Here is a 16,476-nt window from a genome sequence, read left to right as displayed (position 1 = left end):
AGCGGAACCTTTACGATTAATTAACCGTGACGTTTTAAAGCGCGGTTAATCGCGAAACCGGTTAATCACTGCATCCCTAATTGGATGATCTCTTTTCTTCTCCGAATGAGTACGTTTCTGTCCTGTCTCTGCTCCAGGAGGGTCATCTGAGCTGACCAAAGTAGTTTTATCTGTTCCCCCTTCTTTTCTGAAGTGAAGGACATTAATCCTTTTTACTGACCCCTCTCTTTGGTGCTCACAACATTTAATTAGTGGTTCAGCGATCACTCAGACAGTCAGGTTCCTATCTGGGTGACAGAAAAGCTTTAACTAGCCATTTACCTTTCACCGAGTTAGCCAGACAGAAGTGGGTCCTCTCCAGGCTTACAAGTTAGTCACGCAGGACGTTACTGGATCAGCATTCTATTGGCACTTTTCCACTGCATGGTACGGCACGTTACGGCTTGGTACGGTTCACTTTTGGGGGGTTTTCCACTGGGTACAGTACCTGGTACTTTTTTAGTACCACTTCGGTTGGGGTTCCAAGTGAACCGTACCGTTACCAAAATGTGATGTGTAAACTCTGGATAGAATCATTACTACCTGCTCACTGAACTTGCGACACAAACAAAAGAACCGCTACATTAAAAAAACAAAACAAAAAAAACCCTAGATTTAAATCCGCACAGCCAGCAAAGAATCGAACGCAACTGTTTTGAATGAGCGCACCTTTTTTTAACAACCAAAAAGTTTTGTTGTCTGTTGCGGAAGAACAGACGTTCCTCTCGTTGATAGCAGAGGAGAGGATTCAGCGAGAGCTTGATGGGGCGACACGGAATTAAAAAGTTTTTTTAGGAGTCGTGGCAGTAGAGGTGGCGCAACTATAACGACATGTGAATAATCCCGCCCACTCTAAAGCGGTACTGAACTGCAGTGGAAATGCAAACCGTGCCGAGTCGTACCACGCAGTGGAAAAGCGCCATATGTTGGACGTTGCTACTGACTGCCAAGCCTAAATTCTAAACCTTACCTCCAGTCCCTTTAAAACATGTATCTGTCACGAATCCGGTCCATGAACTTTCCTTTTCATTGACTCTCGCACCACACAAACTGTTGCATAGCACCCCGGACTACATTTCCCATCATGCATTGCACTGATTGCACTCAGCACGAATTGCACACACCTGTTTACACTGATTGCACCCAGCTGTTTCATATCACTCCCTCACTATTTAACACTCACTCTGATCCCTTCCCTCTGCCGAGTATTGTTTCAGCATTTATCCCTCCCGTAGAGCTAGCTACTTTACGGATCCCTTGTCATTTCCTTAGCCCTTGTCATTTCGCCTTAGCCTTAGCCTTAGCCCTTGTCATTTCTCCTTAGCCTTAGCCTTAGCCCTAGTCATTTGCCTTAGCCTTAGCCTTCTCGGTTTCTGATCTTCGCCTGGTTCCCTGGATTCACCCCTTTTGTCTTGCCCCTTTTGATTCTGTCTGCCGATCGTCGACCTGCTCTAGCCCTAGGACTATTCTTGTGTTTTGCCCACCATATACCTGTTTGCCCTCATCTGACCCATGCCTGTTTCATGACCACGTCTCTGTCTTCGTTTCAATAAAGCTTGCATATGGATCCGCACGTCTCACGTCTCGTCAGCCCCGTAACAGTATCCTTAATCTGATCATAATCTTAACTCGCATCATCCAAGTCTAACCTTTAACTTTACATGCTAACCCATACCTCAACCTATAAATTACATACAGAAAAATTACATTTGTCACTACACACAGTAGTTAGTGTGTGTATAGATTTATTGAAAATAAATTCAGCTGATTTGCAAAAAAAGTCCTAATATTAGATGATCAGAAATAACAATAAAAAAATAAACCAAGTACTGTTTTTTTTCACAAAATGAGAACAAAGTTTATATATATATATGTGTGTGTGTGTGAGAGAATAGTTTATTTGCAAAAACATATAACTCTGTTTTTTATTATGTTTTCATGTTTTTATTGTGTTAGCAAGTATTTTTTTGTTATTTTTTACCTAATCAAAATAACCCAACTGCAGTTTGATTGAGATTATTTGGAATGCAAAATGAAAAAACATGAGTTTTGAAAATCTGTTATATGTTTTTGCAATTGACTCTTCATATATAATAAAGCCACTTATAAGAAAGATGCTGAATTGATTTATTCTGAATACCCAATTTGTTTTCACAATCATAACACTTGGTTTTGAAAAGCCTTATGAAGATCTTAAGAATCATTTCACACCAAACATTGGATAAAATTTTGTGGAAAATACAGATTGCACGTTGTCAGAAACCACTTTCAAGAAATGCCTGTTACAATAACTGTTCGAACATAAAAACAGATTGAAAGACAGTAATCGCAGAGAGCCAGGGCTTCTTTCTGTGTTGCTTATGGCACTAAAAGGCTCAAATTTGAGCTTTCAATGGCAAAGAACAATAGGACGCCGGGAAAACAAGACGACTTGAAATGACACGGGTGCTTTCTGGAAGATCTTAGGGCCTGTCATCATTTGTAAACAGCGTTCTGTGAATACACAGAGGACCCTACAATTGTCACTAGACCTAAACAACAAAACTTCAAAAGTACATGGATGCTAAGATTGGTTTCATAACTATACACCGTTTCTCTTTCCCTCTCCCTTCAGCTCTTCCCACTCTCCTTTCCTGTTTCCTCTTTTTTTTCTGTGGTTGTTTCATGCTGCTTCTCTCGGCAGGCCTCTGGCTCGATTTAAACCGGGAAAGTGAACAGAAGCGTTTTCATACGTATGCTCAGCGGAAACAGTGCTGCTAAATTTAAAGGATTTATGAGCCGTGAACTTTCTCAAAACGTCACAATATCACAGCCAGACAAAGAGCTGTGACCGACAGGATCACTTGGCGACTACATTATACAGACATCATGCCCGTCACACTTGGATACGTACACACACACACACACACACACACACAGGCACATGCACAGCATCAATTATGCAACCGTCCGCCTGAAAGCACAGACAGATTTTTAATGATTTTTAACTGCACAACTGCAATTCAACCCATCTATATACATGCATGCATGAAAACATGCATGTGTTCTCACAAACTTTACCACCAAGAGACACAACACATGTGACAATGCATGATGTATGTTCAATAGTTACAGTATGGTAAATAGTTAAAGTAGTTGACACTACAATTACGAACACACAGTAAAGTTGCTATTTTCATGTTAAGTTGGCTATTTATCCATCTATCTGGTTTATTTAAAAAAAAAAGTCATCCAATGCGAGTAACAGTGTTTATAACTAAAGCCAATTTGCACACTTGAAGGGCTTTTATAAACTAAAAGAAAAGAAAAATTATCTATCTATAGTATGTGCTACTGTATACTATCCGTCTGTCTATCCAGCCACTTTTTTCTCTATTCTGTTCAGTTCTAAAAAAGGGATTCCAAGGAATTTGCATTTTGTTGTTGGTGTTTCAAACCTAAAAAAAAAGGTTTTTTTTTATTTACAAATTATTAAAATATAATGTTAATTATCAGTATAGTATTATGAATACATCCATCTATCTGGTTTATTTAAAAAAAAAAGTCATCCAATGCGAGTAACAGTGTTTATAACTAAAGCCAATTTGCACACTTGAAGGGCTTTTATAAACTAAAAGAAAAGAAAAGAAAAATGATCTATCTATAGTATGTGCTACTGTATACTATCCGTCTGTCTATCCAGCCACTTTTTTCTCTATTCTGTTCTGTTCTAAAAAAGGGATTCCAAGGAATTTGCATTTTGTTGTTGGTGTTTCAAACCTAAAAAAAAAGGTTTTTTTTTATTTACAAATTATTAAAATATAATGTTAATTATCAGTATAGTATTATGAATAGAATATTAACTAATTATTATAATTATTGATTTTAAAGAGTACAATATGAAATTAAAATATTATAACATAAAATATAAAAAAAAAAATCTAAAATAAAAAAATCTAAATGCAGTTATAAAATAAAAGATTGTATACTTCTTCAGTTTGAAAGAAACTTACTGGGTGATTATATTTTCCATTCTCATTGCTTTTTGTTTTGGTTTACTTTTAAAGGGGTCATGGGATCGGAACGTTGGGATCAGAAGGAAAGCAAAGCAAAGACTGTGTTTTTCCACAACTTGGCACTGCACAGCATCTTGTTGTTTTCAGAGCATCTTTATCGTTTGGTTTCTGTGTAGACCTGAGTGTTCACCTCTCTTGTAAACACTACATGCACGAATCGGTGTGAGGGGCTAAACAGACAGCGATGTATCTCCTTCTGCGGAGGCGGTGCTTATCCACACTATTACATCATAGAGTCATACATTCGTTTCGGCAGACTGCCTTCAATATAAGCTGTTTCAGACTAACAAGAAAGTTTTGAGTTCTGAAACTTACAGGATGTTTTTATAGTACAGTGACCTCTTACACAGTATGTCAAAAGATCAAGGGAATTTTGGTTTCTCAGTTCATGACCCCTTTAAAGATGAATCATGAATGATGAAACCCTTGTACTTGAGCCTTACTGGTGTGCCTGTAAGGCAAAAAAAGGTTGAGAAATATTGTTTGACGTTATGTCTATGTACAAGCGCACTATTCCAGAGCTGGCAGCAGGAACTCATTTCTCCCTCAGAGGTGCTGTAGATCAGATAGCAGCGAGATGTTGAGCGCTCAGCTATTTGTAAACCTGTATTACTGTTGCCCTCATAGGACTCAAACACTTTCCGTACTGTTCTTGTTTAAAATGTGATGAACAGCAGAGTTTATCTTGGATTCAGGTGCTGAGGGTGGCGTTTCCTAATCACGCTGACGGACCTCTGTTTGTGACGTTTCTTATTCCATAGGGGTTATCATCAGTGGCATTTATCACTAGTGTAGATCTACACACTCAGCTTCAACAGGGAAAGCAACAGTGATGACCGCAAATACGAAGGCACGCGCTGACACACCATGCACAAACACACACACGGCTGTCAGCCCACATCACTCAGTGCGCCTCTCCATCATTTCACATGCACTCCAACTACACAGCATTCAGTATCCCAGCAACGGGCATCATAATCACTCAACTCTCTCTTTCTCTCGCTCCTGCGACTTCCTCTCTAGCTCTCTTTTTCTCTCCCTGTGACTCACTCTTGCTCTCTCACTCTCATTTTCTCTCTTTATTCCTTTCTAACTATCTGTAACTGCCTACTGTATCTGTTCATTTTATCATTCCTGTTCTTTCTTGCCATAGTGAATTTCCAGTAGAAATACTATATCTAAACAAGACAAATTTACTTAAGAAGCTAAATTGTGCTTTCAAATGATATATCTTGAATTATAGGGACAGTTTTACACCCAATAATAAAATTATCATCATAATTTAATGCATATGAGGCTTTGTGTAACAAACAGGCCTAAACAGAATTTTTTTTACTTATGTTAGACATTAACTTTTTTATATAACAAGGAATCATCAGTACTATATTCTTCGAAACTTTTACAATTCTTTTCTTAAATTGTTTTTATTCGGTTTCATGCACATTACTTTTTAACACATTAAATTCATTTTTAATTAATTGTATTATTTATTTCTCTATTATTTATTTTTACTGTTTTTAAGTACTTATCACTGTAGAGTGCGTGCACACACACACACACACACACACACACAATGTATATATCATGATATATATATATTAAAAATTCATACATTTTTGTTCAGCAAGGATGCATTAAACTGACCAAAAGTACATTGTTTTAATTTATATTTCAAATAAAAGCTATTCCATTTGAACTTTCTATTCATCAAAGAATCCTGAAAAATGTATTACGGTTTCCTTAATTGATTATAAAAGGAAATATTTCTTGAGCATCAAATTAGCATATTAGAATGATTTCTGAAGGATCATGTGACACTGAAAGCTGAAATATGGCTGCTGAAAATTCAGCTTTGCCATTACAGAAATACCTTACATTTTAAAATATAACGCAATAATAAAAAAAGTTAAATTAAACTGTATTAATATTTCAATATTACTGGTCTTATTGTATTTTTGATCAGATAAACGCTGCCTTAGTGAGCATACAGTAGGACTTCTTTCAAAAAATAACGGTAACAGTTTAAACGGTAGTGTAAACAAAGTTTTACTTACTTTTGTCATATGGTTTGAGAACTACAAAACAGGTAAATAATGTCCAAATTGAACAGATTTTTTCTTAAAACATGAAAGTAAAAAAAAGTTGAAAGCAAGAACCAAGCAAGATTTCATTAAAAAGAAATAAATAAAAAATACTGGTATAAATAAAAAAATTAACTTATTTCTGCAGTGCTTCTATTTGAAGTGGACAAGCCCATTCTACTATGAGAAATAAAATGTGTGCATGTGTTTTTTCCTCCTGATTCTGTCTCTTGATCTGTCAGCGGCTTTGGTCTGTTTAGACTTGCAATGAGAAGAACATGACTTAAATTTTCACACAAATCGTTCTGCTTTTCTGATTGCAACATATTTTCCCATATGTGTTTATCAAGTGATCAGTCCTCACTCTTTTCTCTTCCTCTCTCTTGCTCACTGTCTAACTCTCCTTTTTCCCCATTTTCCCTCATCTCTCTCACTTACATGTGCAAACCGACGAGCGAACACATCATTTACTAAACTGATTTGATGGAATACATATTAGAGCGAATATACCAGTGGTTATTTTACATGAACGTAATTGCATTTGGGAAAATTGTACTTTCAAGCGAACATAGATGGCAGTGATTAAATCAGTGAGACAAAAGCATATTAAAAACTAAAACAATATTTTCATTTCCAACTCACTGCACCAACAGAGCCTGGCAGTGAAGCTAAAGAATGTTTACTCAAACTCCCACTTACAAAGGCTCCATTAACAAAAACTGAAGTAACCACTGAAGCAAGAGGGCATAGTTACAGTAAATGCCGACTAATCTGAACTCAGCAGGCATTGAAAACTAAAATCCTGTTTAAGCCAGAAAAAACACAGTTTTAAACTGTAGTTTGACAAAAAATAACGACTGTAAAAAGAGAGAATGCGACACATGAGGTGCATTTGAACCACGCCACATGGTAAGGTAACAAAAAAATTATATAAAGTTAAATTGTGTTGAGCAATTATAAGCAAATTCTCAGCAGGCATTGAAAACTAAAATCCTGTTTAAGCCAGAAAAAACACAGTAGTTTGACAAAAAATAACGACTGTAAAAAGAGAGAATGCGACACATGAGGTGCATTTGAACCACGCCACATGGTAAGGTAACAAAAAAATTATATAAAGTTAAATTGTGTTGAGCAATTATAAGCAAATTATAGTGAATTAATTTAACTTGCATAATCTGTCACTGCAGAAACGGCACCATGCAAATGCCAAGAACCAGCCTCATGTCGGAAAATGTGAAACTGACGTCACTACAAAAGCACAAGGACATGTCTTAAAGACAATATGATACTTTTTATAATACTAAATCATGTATATGATATTAACTATAATAATAACACTTATTGGCAACTTTAATATTAAGAAATAATATATTAATAATAATAATAATTAAATCACCAATCCTTTTCACTATTAGGTTTGATCAAGACCAGGTTTGGTTTTTAGGTTTGATTGACCATCAACTATTGACCATAACTAAAAGTAGTTGCAAAAACATCTCCCTGGAGACTGACCAAGACATTTTTTCCAGTATTCACTCTACCTAGACCGAGTGTAACATCCCAGAAAGCACAAGAGCAAATCCAACGATGTATTTTATTCTGTTCTAGTGAAAAATGTCACCCTACTCCTCAACTGTGGAAATGGAAAATAAATGACATACTTCAGGGACAGCATACTTCATTACACTTTTTACAGTATTCGTCTTTTCCAATTGGCCCATTGACATTTTAATACTTTCCCGAAAAGAGAAGACACAAACCAGGTGCTGCAAAGTTGGTATTTTATTTTTTTTCTAAATGTCATGATGTAACTGAAGACAGTCAGAATTTAGACTGACAATTATTTATTACATTTTTTTTGCATCATCAAAAATGACTGCAATTAGAGGCTGTCATTTGTTTTTGCTCTTTATATTTGACCTCTAAGCTTCAAGCAGAGGCAGAACGCAGAAGAACTGTGTAACTTTAACATCTTGTCTGTGTATGTGAGTTTCTCTGGAAACATTGACATCCATTAAGGCAGACATCATGTTTCTCCTAAGCCCTGTGCTCTGGCATTTTGGGTAATAATGGGCCTTGGGTGCTTATTATCGCCTTTTGGCATCTGTTATCTGAACAAATCACAGCCATAGTCTCGCTGTGCACAGGAGATTTTCAAAGAAAACTTTGCCACAATGTGCCATAAGATCTGATTTTTGAAACACAGCTAAAGGTTAAAAGTCATTTGAAAGTGCTCAGTGCTTCCCAAACTCATTATTTTACAAATGTTGCCTTGGTATAAAGATCTTTTGAGAATGTTTTTCATTACCCCAACGTCTGGCAGCTTTTACAAAACCTGACTTTTCGAAATTCTTGATTCAGTCTGTTCTAATTTAGAAACTGAATGCAGTGCATTAGAAAGCGCAGCTCACTACTCTTTTCTAATACCAGTTACAAATACCAAGCTGATTCAAACAGACAGTACTAAAAAGGCTGTACTGTATGTAATCATCTTGTTTCAGTGAGCTGGTGTGATCTCACTTACCATCAACATGATGCAATGGGTGGTACCCAGTTTATATCCTTAGTACACCAAAAAAATTTAATGTTCAGCTCATGAAATCTGTTGTAGGGCGTTGGTATGCAGTTAAAGGGGTCATATGATGCGATTTCAATTTTTCCTTTCTCTTTGGAGTGTTACAAGCTCTTGGTGCATAAATAAGATCTGTAAAGTTGCAAAGACTAAAGTCTCAAATCCAAAGAGATATTCTTTATAAAAGTTAAAGGTCTGACTTTTCCAGGTTTTAAGGTCCCTGGTGCATCTACCAACCAAGGAAACGTGAAAAAGATTAACCCAATCACTTTGTTTAGGTAAGCATTTTTCTGCAAGCGTCTGAGAAAACAGGCGCGTCTGATTTCGCTCCCTTGGTGACGTGGCAAAGGGATCTCATTATAATATTACCGCCCCTTAATCTGTAAACTTCCACTCAAGGCACCGTCATTTTGATTTCGCAAGCGACAATGGTGTACCAGCTCTAATGCCATGGCGAAAGTTTGAGCAAAACATGCTAACTGTTCCATCTTTGGCTGCACAGACGAGCACAGAACATTATTTAGAGTCCCAGCCTCAGAGGAGACAAGAGAGCAGTGGATTTATTGATTTATTTAGGTTACTGTATATTGCTGCTGCCACACAGATCTAAAATAAACAAGCGATTTATTTCCCAGCTGTTTACCTTCACAGACATAACCGACTGTTTTTGTAACTTGTGTTTTTAACGTAAACTTGTGTGTGAATGAGAACTTAGATTAGTACTCACATGCTGTGACAGCAGCTTTCTGTCCGTGTGCTTCGGATGTGTGTGCTCAGAAAACCTTATATCTGAAGTTTAAACTCATATGGTTTAAAACGCATGATTTCAGCGCGATACATGATAATCAGAACCAAAACAGATGTTTTTAGCAGATACCAGCTGTAAAGGCGCAGCTTTATTCTAGAAAAGGGGGCGGGGAGCAGCAGCTCATTTGCATTTAAAGACACAGGCCCGAAAAACAGCTTGTTTCTGCTTCCACTCAAAATAGGCATTTTCAAAATTATATAATAAATGATCTGTGGAGTATTTTGAGCTGAAACTTCACAGACACATTCTGGGGACACCAGAGACTTATAATACATATTGTAAAAAGGGGCATAATATGTCACCTTTAAGAGTCAACCACGCCTACCTAAAACAGCTCGTTCTAACACGCCCCCAAATGTCTACGTCACGATGTGGGAAGATTTGCATAACACCGCCCAAATGTTCACGCAACTTTGATTCTCGCTGTAGTATTGTTGTTGTCGTGTGTTTCATTGTGAAAGCAAAACTACTTTGTTTGGCCTTCCAAAAGAGGACGATATCCACTTCGTCATGCCTAGAGCTGATCCGTGCTGGTCTCTGAGGAAATACGTCAACTTCGTGCTGTGGATCGCCGGATCGGCTTTCACCGTGGACAAAGCCTGGGGTCGTCACATGTGGTTACCGCAAGCCCGCTGGCCTCCGCTCACTCAAGCCCAGTGTTGGGGAAAGTTACTTTTAAAAGTAATGCATTACAATATTGCGTTACTCCATAAAAAAGCAACTAATTACGTTACCTAGTTACTTTTTATGGAAAGTAATGCGTTGGTTGCCGGCTGTTCTGACTCACAGTCTGTAAGTACGTTTTCATTTAAAGGATTTGCCGCTGATGATTCAAACGCGAGTTTTAGGCAGTGTAGAGTAGCATTTGTTGTTTGTCATTTCTCCGATCACAAATGCAGACATGGTTTTATGTTTACGCGGCGCGATGCAACGCAGCGTGTAAAAAGACAGTATAAGTCATTAGAATCCTTAATTATGTCCCCAATGGATGCAACAAATGCCTCGTTTGTAATGGGTTTTATTGGTTTTGTCTGGTCGTGCCGACAGACGGCATCACAGTATGGTAAGGGGCGTAACATTTCCGTCACACGCTTGAAATATTCGCACTGGAATATACAACGCACTGGATAGCTAGCAAATCAGAGCACATCTCGCTTTTCAGACCGATGAGCTTTGTAACAATCGACAAAAGGCAGGGCATAGAGGAGAAACAATAATGTACAGTATGTGGAAAATAATGTGTTTTTTGAACCTTAAACCGCATAAACACATTTCATTACACCAAATACACAACATAATGTTCTTTTTAGCAACATCATATGACCCCTTTAAATGAAGTTGCCAGGGTGTTGAGGTCCGTTCTTCAGTAGTAGGACATCTCCAGACCAGTAGTTTTTTTTTTTGCAAAGTGTCATTTATTTTGACTGATTTTCAAAAGAAAAGGTGTGTTTTGATTATAAATTATAGTATATGGTACTGACCCACAGATGTCATTTCCAAAGACTGTAAGAATATATTTGTGCCATATCAGTTACTAGATACTAGTAACTACTACTAGTGATACTAGAGGTTTTTTTTTTATTAGTTTTGGATATTATATATGTGAGCCAATACCATTTATTTAATTTAATGCTAATTTCACATTTTTTATGGGATTTAGTTAATTAATTAATTTATTTTACATCCAATGATTTTACTTTACGGTCTTCTAAAGTAATTTTTTGAATGCATGTTAAAAATTCTTCTCTGCATTTTTCCTCTTCTCTAGCTCGTTTCCTAATGATCTATTTGTCTAATAAACCTTGCATTGTGTATTGTGTTAACTCTGATTAATTACTTTGTTCCTCTTTTGTAAGCCGCTTTGGATAAAGATGTCTGCCAAATGCATATATGTAATGTACTGATCTTATTGTGAACGATTCATCCATGCATATATATATATTTTTTTCACCTCATAATTTTTAAATCAAAATGCCATAACTCAATCTTCTGGAAAAACCACAGACTTTTCTCTTGTGACATAAGCCAAACTTCTCCAAACATTTAGTCTCAATTGACCTTATATTCAGATCCAGATAAACCAAGACCTCATCCTACATTTCTTTCTTCTCAATAATCTGTTTTACTTGGATGCATGTAAAAATACAGAAGAAACGACTACTTCTGTTACATCGCAACTTTAATCTTTTAAAACAATTTAATAACACAAAATGTAATCTTCAGCAAATCTCAAAATAAATACGTTTGTGATGCATTTACAATGATTGATTTTAGATTTTATTCTTTTAATTTTATTTTGACAAAATAGTATAAACAGCATAACTTTACATTTATGGATTTTATAGGCCATAATGTGAAAATAATTATTTGCAAATTCCTAACCCTAAGTATAAGTTGTAGTGATGCTGGCCTCAGCAAGCACCACTAATTAATTGCTACGTTCAAGCCCCTCCCCTTGCATTTGATTGGCTTGACAGAATTCACTCTGCTCAAGGAGACTGACATGTTCTCAGCGGTGAGCTGATTTGAATTTCAGATGGGCAGTGGATCTATTGGAATCTGTCATCAGTTGGGACAACGGTCCAATCTGTAATCTCTCTCTTTCTCCCTGCTCACTTCAGGCAAAACGCTACACTTTCATTAGTACAACCCGCCGCCTTCCTTCAGTTCCAGCTCTACACTTTCTTCAAAGAGAGATGGGTTTGTCTGCCATATTGATCTGGTCACCTTTTCTTCTATGTGTCTCCTCTCTCTCTCTCTCTCTCCATGTTATGAACAGCTGAGATGTAGTGAAAGAGCTGAGAGCCGTGCGCCTCGAACGGAAAAATAAAGCCTTTAAACATCTTTGGGATCTTTGCGGGTTTGTCTTTTAGAACTATGAAAGCTACAGATTAAAGACTGTGGAGTTTACACACGGGTACCACAGATCTCCAAGGTAACAACACAATCTTGATCTGGCTTTTAGCTTGTCACCTCACAAAAGCAGATTAAGTCTCAACTCTCAAATCTCAAATCTCCTGTTGAATATGTTTTACCAAAGGAAGGATATTTGCAAATTTTCTCAAAAAAAAAGAAAGATGAAAATGCTTTGATGGGATTTGTTTGGGAAACCCTACACATAAATAATAAAAAATAAAACACAAATTCAAACAAAATTTCAGTTTTAAAAAAACGTATATATATTGACTCTGGTTGCCAACTACTGTTGTAACTGTAACCTACAAGGTTACTATCATTGAATGTATCTGACTGAATCTTTTTGGTGAACGAATCACTGAAATGAATCAAAAAAATCCTCACGATTAATCATTTCCCATACAAAACTCATAAATCTGATTACTAGAAAAGTAACAGCAAACCTCTCCTCAACAAGCCACGTGATTTAAGGTATCATAGTACAAATGTAAGATTCACTGGAAAGTATTCCTGTGAACCAGGCGCTCACAGTCCAGTCACTGTCACGGCCCTGTTCTTCAGAGACCACAGGATATTTATGTATGCGCTTATGTGTGTGTTTGCAAACACGCTCCAGTGCTTTGTGAGTGCTAATTACAACAATCTCCCACAACTGTGTTAACACATCCATTGAAAACAGAGAGCGAGTGAAAGAGCGTGAGCTCCGCACAAAGGAAAGCTTAAACAAGGAGGACAAATGAGCGCTGATTCTTCTATATAAACACACACAGTTGGTCAGGAGGTCAGGTGACCACTGCACCAGCTGCTGAGTCCTGGAGGCAGAGCATAATCTGCCCAAGGTCTCATGGGTAATAGAGTCTGGCAAAAGAAAAAAAAAACCTGAATCAGCTATGCGTGTGTTGACAGATAGTGATGTACATTATGGGCTTGTAAGAATTAGTTCCTTAAATAGTCATTTCAAAGCCAGTGCAAGTGAGTGAGTGAATGTGTGTGTGTGCGCGCGACACAGATTAATCCACAACAAAAACTCAATATTAAAAGATTAAGGGTAAAGGCTCTGTTTGAGAGTGATTTCAGGCAAATCTACATACAGTGGTGTGAAAAAGTATTTCTTATTTTTTTGCATGTTTGTCACACTTTAATGTTTCAGATCATCAAACAAATTTAAATATTAGTCAAAGATAACACAAGTAAACACAACATGCAGTATTTGAATGAAGGTTTATATTATTAAGGGAAAACAAAATCCAAAACTACATGGCCCTGTGTGAAGAAGTGGCTGCCCCCCCTATTAAAACTGTGATTTATCACACCTGAGTTCAATTTCTCTAGCCACACAACATTTCCAGTTTTTGTTCAATTTTTGTGTTTTCTGCAGCGACTCGGAGCACATTTCATACCCTTTTTTCTGGCTGAAGCACATTTGTTTCAATCTATAAGAATAATCAGCCTACACTAAAAATCTTACTGTTCAAACTTTTGACTGGTAATGTGTTTTTTTTAATTTATTTAAGAATTCTCTTCTGCTCACCAAGGCTGCATTTATTTGATCCAAAGTACAGCAAAAACAGTAAAATGTTGAAATATTTTTACTATTTAAAATAGCTTTCTATTTGAATATATTTTAAAATGTAATTTATTCCTGTGATCATACATAGCTAAATTTTCAGCATTTCTTCAGTGTCACATGATCCTTCAGATATATATGATATGCTGAATATCAATATTTAAAACAGTTGAGTTTTTTTTTTTTTTTCAGGATTCTTTAAATAGAAAGATCCAAAGATCAGCATTTCTGAAATAAAGCTTTTGTAACATTATACACAATTCCATTCAGTATAATTTTTTTTGGGGGGGGGAAAGAAATTATAGAAATTAATACTTTTATTTAGCAAGGATGCTTTAAAATGTTTGTTGTATTAATATTAATCTCGGGATGCATTTCCTTGAATTAAATAAGCTGCCAGCAAAACGCTTCAGTTTACCGTATTCATTCAGCTCTTCAGCTTCAGCACGCGCAGCTCAACGGCTGCTATTTAAAACAGTGGTATTAATTATCGGCCAACATATCAGTTATCGGCTTTCAAAAATAAAGGGTTATCGGTATTGGCCAATTTTCATATCGGTGCATCCCTATATTTCAGATAAATAGTGTTCATATCGATATCGGAATTATATCGTATCGACCCGAAATTAAGAAATATATCGTGATATCAATTTTGGCCATATCGTCCAGCCCTACTCCACCATAAGAAAGAGACTGGGCTAAAATGGTCTGCATGGGACAAGTAAAGAACACTTTACTTGAACACAATATGAGTGTCATCCACAGAAATCCTCGACCAATTACATGAAGGTGTGCTCAGGGCCCCATTTCATGCTCACTGACATACTACCACGCTTTCATATTTCTAAGTTGCAAAGCCACAAAGTGACGGTGTACATGCTTGCTTGGATAAATTTATCATTACTAAAAGCAGCACAATTACTGGGCTGGGTCGACAAGTCAGTGCGTTGATTAGAATTGCAGCATGTTGATTAGTCAACAAGGCATCAGACACCTAATGGGAGTTGAGCTCATAGTTGTTGATGATAATGATGACGGTAAGCTGAACGATTATCTTTACATAGTGTAATTGACTAATTATGGTGGTAATGCTGCAGCTAAGTTATGTGGCGTAAAAAGACAACGAGTGCAGGATCCATCAGGTAAAGCTGACCTATCAAACCTTGAGGGAATTTACAGGGATGACAGCCCATCCATGTGAGAAATGAGCTTGCATTCATTCTAACATCTGTTTCTTTACTCATTACTTGATCAGACTGCCGAATGTTAAAACATTTTCACACCAAAACAGATTAAAAATGCTAAATTATTTGCAAGATGATAAAGACCCACTAGCTGAATTAAAATCATAATTATAAACGGTCATGTGACAATGTACAATACTACTGAAAAATCATAGAATGTAATGCTTAAAATAATTTACTCAATTATTTAAATTATATTTTTCATGAATAAGCCGAATTTAGTGCAGGGCTATTCAACTGGCGGCCCGCCAATCATCTTCATCCGGCCCGAGGGAAGAGTACACGCAAGTCGCACATACGCCTTGAATTGTTTTTGCATTAATTCGTTTGTCCACAAGGTGGCAACACTGGTCCGGGCCGTTGTTTCACAGCCAAAAAAAAAGGAAGAGACGCAACAAAAACCTACCAGAGACCGCAACATCAGGGCTCACAAAATCACTAGCCCGACGTCTCGGTTCCATTCAGGCTACCAAAATGTATCACCGCCCAGCCCGATGGGCTATCTTGAACAGCGATATTAAAATTAATTCCTTGATTTGCATTGTTCACTAGCTTGTAGGTGTCAAACGGATCATAGTTGATCGTTTGCACGAGTTTCTAAGTGGCCGATTCAAACATTCAAGTGTTTTAAACCATTCGGAGCTGCGCGCACAGAGAGCCGCGTTTCAGACAATAATGAGCGTACACTGAATTGATTCCTCTTTTGCATATCCTTGCATCTGAATGAACACATGCGCACAAAATTGCAAGTATTCTCATAAACAGTCGATTATGTCTAGATTATATGCTAGTTTTTGCTGTGGTATCAAAGAAGTATTGTTATTTAAATTTTTTTTTTTTTTTTTTTTTTTTTTTGCTCATCTGCAAAATGATCCGATCTGTTACTCAAAATCTGATATGATAATGCAATATGATCCGAGCCGTGGGGTTGTGATCCGTTGCACCCCTACTCTCTTGACTTGTTATTTGAAGGAAAAAAAGCAATCACTGAAGTTTTGCTGATTTGATTTGATGCTGACTTGTCCACAGTGAAGTTCAGCAAGTGTCTTTTTTTTTTTTTTTTTTTTTTTTTTTTTTTTTTTTTTTACTTGTTATTTGAAGGAAAAAAAGCAATCACTGAAGTTTTGCTGATTTGATGCTGACTTGTCCACAGTGACGTTCAGCAAGTGTCTTTTTTTTTTTTTTTTTTTTTTT

Source organism: Sinocyclocheilus grahami, unplaced genomic scaffold (genome assembly GCF_001515645.1).
Source record: "Sinocyclocheilus grahami isolate Dianchi unplaced genomic scaffold, SAMN03320097.WGS_v1.1 scaffold54.1, whole genome shotgun sequence".
Classification (NCBI taxonomy): domain Eukaryota; kingdom Metazoa; phylum Chordata; class Actinopteri; order Cypriniformes; family Cyprinidae; genus Sinocyclocheilus; species Sinocyclocheilus grahami.
The sequence above is the reverse complement of the archived record's forward strand: the minus strand, read 5'-3'. Positions refer to the sequence as shown.